General features: G+C 35.5%; 1 pseudogene; it reads left to right on the forward strand.

The window, feature by feature from the left end:
* The window catches only part of LOC149226705 (aspartate aminotransferase, chloroplastic-like), a 40,051-nt pseudogene extending 38,034 nt beyond the window's left edge, over positions 1-2,017 (forward strand).
* The last annotated feature ends 5,260 nt before the right edge of the window (positions 2,018-7,277 follow it).

Below are 7,277 nucleotides of genomic sequence, written 5' to 3' on the forward strand. Positions count from 1 at the left end.
TCAATTATTTTTTCATATTGTCCTTTGTCTAGAAAACATGAAAATACTTTGCCACAACATATTTAATGGTGTCATTGCAAACATAGAACTCAAAATCTAGAAGTTGGAGTCGTCAAGGAGATATCTTAACTTGTTTGTGCCATAAGTAACTTATGATTGGTAGCTGATTTAAGTTCCCTCATTTCCCATTAATTGTTTTTGTCATAAGTATAAAATTCTGCAGATAAGTGCATTGTAAGTGTCCACATCAGGTTCTATTCTTTTAACTGACATTTTATCCCTAATTCTAAATGTCGCCTCTAATTTTCCACTCCTACAATAGCCATGGATAACATCATTGTAAATAGAAACAACTGGAATCAACCCCCTGTCTAGCATATTGTCCAAGAGTCATTCAGCTTCCTCCAACTCTCCTTTTACACAGAACCCACTGATGAGTATCTTGAAACTATTAATTTTAGAATCCATACCCTTTCTGACCATCTTCTCCTGCACTTTTAAAGCCTCCTACATTCTATCTTCCTTGCAATAACCATCAATTAACAAGTTATAGTTTGAAACAGTGGGCCACAACCCATTATTAATCATGCAATGAAAAAATTTATCAGCTGCATTTATTTCTCTTTGCATGAAAAGTTGAGTAATGAATAGTATGCATATGTCTTATTCAAGAACAATTCCTTTTGAGAGAATTTCGTCCATTAGAACCAAAGGCTCGTGAATATTTCCCTCCTGCAAGTGCCCAAGAATTAGTGTGGCATAGATACTTTTTTTGGAGTATAAGAACTTTCTTTAGTATTTGAATAGAAATATTATGAGATTTTTTAATATCTCCATCCTCCTAAAGCCCACCAACAACTTTTCATAGAAATATATGGAAAGAGGAGGAAAACCTTTGTGAATCATTTCCTCCAACAACTTCAATTCCATCCTTGAATTCCCACTCTGACAATGGTCGTATATAAGCTTGACATAGCTACTCTTTTTTGGAGTCAAACTCCTTTCCTGCATTTCATTCAACCATTCATTTGTTTCTTCTAGTTGTCCTCCTTTATACAACCCTTCAATCAGTTTAGTATAAGTTGCAACATTCAATACTATACCTTTTCTAATAATGTCATCATGGATTATGTTTAGTTGTTCAACATTGCCCTTGAGGCAGTTGATCTCCACAACTACAGAGAAAATTGTTGATGTAGGAACCAATCCCTAGTCTAACATTTGAAAGATAATATTATTCACTTCCTCTACCATTCCAAGCTTAAAAAGTATGCTAATGAATGAACTGTAGCCACCCAGCTCAAGGATAAGACCATGTTCTAGCATATGATTGTGTAGCTTTGTAACATGTCCAATGCTTCCCTTCTGCAAATGAGTTTCAATTAAAACTGTATAAATTTCAAATCTTGGTTTCAATCTCCTTTGATGAATTTGTTGTAGGAGGCAGTTGACATCCTTCAAATTACCTATCCTGTAGAGACCTTTGATAAGTACATTGTAATTTTTCATTTGAGGCACAAAGCCCCTTGTGAAATGAGATCATTCACAATATCAAGAGTCTTTGACACTCTACTTTCCTTGCAATACCCATAAATAGGTAAATCATAGGTACAAAAGTCAGGAACGTAGCCTGTTTGATGGATGGCTTGTATAATTTTGGGGGCTTCTGGTAGCTTACCCCCATAACGAAAAGTTTCAACAACATAATTCCAAGTATTAGTAGTTGGAAAAAATCCCCTTTCTTGCAATTCTTTAAAGATTTCCATCACTAACTACAGTTGTTCCATATGATCTAAAGCTTTAAGAAGCATATTGCAACAATGAATGTCAATTATGAATTAATTTTTGCAGATGTGTACATTGGTTGGCTTTGATAAAAGCACGTATACACGCTGGTTCAACACATGGAAGTAGTGTATACCTTATGAAGAATATTTGAGTTGTTTCTGTTTGTTGTTGTAGAGTTCTGAGTTCTGCTTTGGAATCTGGTGACTGTATGCTGGTGACGGTATTCTGAATGATCAGATTGATTGTGATTTGCTACAGTGACAATGGGTTGTCAAAGTGATTGATTGATTCAGTTATGGTTGATTCAGAAAGTGATGATTGATTTTCAATGATTGGCTGATGCAGATGTGTTTGATGATTTTATTACAGTTATGATGTTGATGATGGATCCAGTCTGAAAATTTATGAAACGTGGTCCTTGGAGGAAGAATAAGGTCGTAGCCTTCTGTAAGTTGTTGCCTATGTACTAGTAAACATATAGGCTAGTACAAGAGCTAGGGGGTTGTAGCTCCCTTCCAATAGAAGCTAGAGAACGAGAGAAGGTTGTAGCCTTCTGCAGGTAGAAGCCTGCGTACTAGTATGAGTTTGCACCAATACAAGATTGTAAACAGATTTTCTTCTTATTAAAAGAAGACAAAGACGACAGCAGCAGGTGGTTTTTACCCACATTGGGTTTCCACCTTATATCTTGGTGTTCATGTGTGTTGCTTATGTGTAATACTTTATTCTACTTTTACTGCACTGTCTAATAAATCTTTGATATACTGGTTAAAGTTCAATGCATGATAAATTGGCTAAATCAAACGTTCTCTACATATACGCTGGTTGTTTTAAGTACAGTCGCGTGTACACATTGGTTCACTTAGCAAAAGCAGCTTATATAAATCTATTTGGAAAATTAAAATTATTGATCTGATAATACTGATTCACCACCCCCCCCCCCCCAGTATTATTTCCAACAATTGGTATTAGAGCAGGTTCTTCAGAAGAAGCTTGATCACTTAAAGGGAGATCCATAATCATGAGTAATCAAGAAAGCGTGGGATCCATCAGACCGCCAATCTTTGATGGGAGCAACTTTGCTTATTGGAAAATAAGAACCACGGCCTATAATCACTTGGAACGGATGTCTGGGAAATTGTGGAAGGAGGATATACATTTCCAATAGCAATTCCTACAGATACGATAGGTATAAAGAAATATGAAACCAATGCCATGATTGTCAATAATTTATTGGGAAGTTTGTCACAACCAAAGTTTGTCAAAGTCATGCAACTCAAATCAGCCAAAGAAATATGGGACAAAATCGTTCTAAGCTACGAAGGAGACTCTCAGGTAAAACGTGCTAAACTTCAAACTCTCAAAACTCAATATGAAACTCTTAAGATGCACAATGATGAAAGTATAGCTAGTTACTTCTTACAAATAGATGAGGTTGTTAATTGTATGAAGAATCTGGATGAAGATATAAAGGAAGTTACCTTAGTTGAGAAATTTTTTAGATCCTTGTCTGCTAAATTTGAATCAAAAGTGTCTGCCATAGAGGAAAAATAGGATTTGCAAACTATCACTATGACACAAATCCATGGAATCTTAACTTCCTTTGAGATGAGAAAAGGAGGTCCATTAGATATGAGAGAAGCCACATTTAAAGCTTCAGCAAAAGGAAAGGAAGAACACAATGAATCGGGACATATTTCAAAAGAAGAACATGAGGTAAACTTTTTCAAGAAGCTTCAACGAGGTTCCAGAAGATTTAGAGGTAAGCTACCGTTCAAATGCTTTTGCCTGTGGCAGTGTCGGTCATTATGCTGCCAAATTTCCTCATAAAGATAAATATGAAAAGGGGAAGGAATATGCAAAATGGAATAGAAAACAAGTTGTAAATAAAAAGAGTTACTATACTCATGAAGACAGTGATGATTTATCAAATAGTGATGAAGATGAAAATAGTAATGACTATAGACTTCTAATGGCTTATGATGATGATAATTTTTGGGATGCTTTAGAAGAGGGTGACCTTCATGAAGAAATATCTAAACTCAAAATCTGTTTATAAAAAAAGAATATGATTATAGATACCTTGACATACCAACTTGCTGAAAAAGAAAAACACAATGAAAAACAAGAATGTGAAATTGTGGGTCTAAGAAAGGATCTTGAGAAAATGAAATCTCTCAATCTTATATTTGCTAAAGGATCAGAAACCTTAAATGAAATTACCAAAGTGCAGTGTTCTCCTCTGATAAAGACAGGTCTTGGATATACTGAAGAAGCATCTCAATCACAGAAGTCGTCAACCTCCACTAAAAGCTATCTGGATGCAGCAAAGATCGGTGAACAGTATGATAGTCATCAGCAAAGGCATAAAGTAGATTACCAGGTAAATCAGACTCAGTTTACTCCAAGGATGAATATAAGCCACAACCAACCTCAGGTAAATCATACTCAATTTTCTCCAAAGATGAATATCAATAGAAACTACAATCACCCGGCCAATAGACTCGATAATCGCAGGAACTTATTTTATAGGCAATGTTTCTCATGTCATTATTTTGGACACAAAGCTGCTCAATGTGTTTCTTATAAAACCATCATTACTAGAGAAGCACGAAATCAAAGGAATGTAACAGCGGTCAAGAAAAGTTCCTATAATAACTTTTCTCTTCTTGAAAATGAAATAGAATGCTCAATCTGTAACAACTTTGGTCATGAAGAATCTAAATTCAGGAGCAAATTTCAGCAAATATCTCAAAAAGAGCAAACTCCATTAAACCCCAAGATATGGAGAAGGAAATAATCTCAAACAGAAAGATGTGGTATAGCCTTGTATGCAGAAGGACAAGAAAATCAGTGGTACATCGACAGTGGATGCTCAAAACACATGACAAGTGACAAAGAAAAATTTCAAGCATATACTGCCTTAGAAAAGGAAAAGAATGTCTCATTTGGAAACGACACTCCTGCGGTCATAAAAGGTAAATGCTATGTTCTCTTGAAAGAAAAGGTTAAAGCTGGAAATGTTATGTATGTAGATGGTTTAAGGCATAACCTATTGAGTGTCAGTCAAATGTGTGATCAAGTAAATGAAGTAGTGTTTCGATCAAACGGATGTGTTGTTCATGAGCTTGATACAAGAGAGACCGTGATCAAAGGTACAAGAACTCCAAATAATTTATACATACTCAAGGGAGGACAACAACAATGCTATCTAAGAAAAAATGATGAAAACTAGCTGTGGCATAGAAGATTTGGACATCTAAGCTTTTCGCAAATAAGAAAAGCACGCAGATTCAAGGTTGTTCATGATCTTCCAGATATCAGCGTCCTTGAAAATACAATATGCAAACCATGTCAATTCAGTAAGCAAACAATAGCTCACTTCATTGAAAAATAAGCGTCAACTAGTAAGCCTCTTGAACTTGTCCATACTGATTTATGTGGACCATCAAGGAAAAAGTCACCTCGTGGAGAAGAATACATTATTTTGTTCATTGATGATGTTTCCAGAATGTGTTGGATAGGTCTTCTTAAGCATAAAGATGAAGCATTTGAAAAGTTCCAAGCCTTCAAAGCTTTGGTTGAAAATGAATCAGATCGAAAAATCAAATGTCCCAGATCTGATCAAGGAGGGGAATTTACCTCGGATGAATTCTTTGACTTTTGTGAACAACATGGAATAAAAAGGAAATTCTCCACTGCAAGGACTCCTCAGCAAAATGGAGTGGTAGAAAGAATGAAAATAACTATTCAACAAATGGCTCGAGCTATGCTAGATGAATATAGAACTCCTGCAACCTTCTGGGGTGAAGCTGCATTCATTGTCGTAACTATTCTCAACCAAGAAAATGTTTGGGTAAACAACACTCAAACTCCACATGAACTTTGGTATGGTAAGACTCCTACTATAAAATACTTTAAAGTTTTTGGAAGCAAATGTTATATCAAAAGGACTGATGAAAAAATTGGTAAGTTTGAGCACAGAGCAGATGAAGGTATTCTTCTTAGTTACTCTTCCGGAAGTAAAGGATATAAATGTTATAATAAAAGACTTGGAAAAATTGTTGAAAGTATTGGTGTTGTAGTTGATGAAGCATGCAAAAATCCAAAACAGATAAAAACAAAAGATTATGACAATTAAGAAGATGGGGATTATTTTCCCACATCATGATATTGAAGAAGAAACCAATGAAGCACCAGAAGAAGAGATATCGGTAGAAGAAAAGACTTTGTCCAGGTATGTTCAAAAAGATCATCTAGAAACTCAAATTTTAGGGGAAAAAGAGGCAAGTGTACAGACAAGAAGAACTATTACAGAAACCTCAAGCTATCTAGCATTACCATCCTCCACTGAACCTCAAAATGTAAATGAAGCATGCAAAGATGAATGTTGGGTCAAGGCCATGAATGAAGAACTTGGGAAAATTGAAAAGAATAATACTTGGGAATTAGTTCCTAGACCTCATGATAAACATATTATAGGAACTAAATGGATATTCAAAAACAAGCTGAATGAAAATGGAGAAGTCATTAGAAACAAGGCCAGACTTGTTTGTAAAGGGTATGCTCAACTAGAAGGTATATATTTTGAAGAAACTTTTACACCTGTTGCTAGACTTGAAGCCATAAGGATGTTTCTTGCTCTTTCTAGCTTTTAGAAATTCAAAGTATGCCAAATAGATGTTAAATCTGATTTCCTTAATGGAGATTTAGAAGAAGAAGTTTATATTGAACAACCAGAAGGATTCATTCTTGGAAATGATACAAAACTTGTATGCAGACTCAAAAAGGCTCTCTATGGTCTGAAACAGGCTCCAAGGGCCTAGTATTACTGCCTTGACAAATATCTACACCAACAGGGCTTTTCAAAACGGTCAGCAGATAGCAATCTATATACAAAGATTGACACTGATAAATTGCTAATTATTGTTGATGATATCATCTTTGGTAGGAATGAAGAATCCATGAGTCAGAATTTTGCTTCAGTAATGCAGCAAGAATTTGAAATGTCCTTACTTGGTGAACTTACCTATTTTCTTGGTCTACAAGTTCAACAAAATAAAGATGGTATTTTTCTTTCATAAACCAAATATCTCAAACAGATCTTGAAAAGGTACGACATGGAAGATTCTAAACCTGTATGTACCCTAATGGTAACAGGATGCAGTCTCAGCTCAAATGATGAATCAGCAGCAGTACATCAACCCACTTACAGATCCATGATTAGCAGTCTGCTTTATCTAATAGGTACCCGACCTGACATCATGCATGCAGTAGGAATAGTTGGAAGATTCCAAGCAAATCCAAAGGAATCACACCTTCAGGCAGTCAAAAGAATTTTCAAATATCTTCAAGGAACACAGAACTTTGGTTTATGGTATCCTAGAGATACAGATCTTACTCTTCATGCATATACAGATGCAGATTGGGCAGGAAGTGTTGATGACAGAAAAAGCACTAGTGGTGGTGCATTCTATATGGGTTCCAGG

This window comes from Pinus tabuliformis, chromosome J (genome assembly GCF_031772625.1).
Source record: "Pinus tabuliformis cultivar Carrire ecotype Pingquan chromosome J, CPIR1, whole genome shotgun sequence".
Taxonomy (NCBI): domain Eukaryota; kingdom Viridiplantae; phylum Streptophyta; class Pinopsida; order Pinales; family Pinaceae; genus Pinus; species Pinus tabuliformis.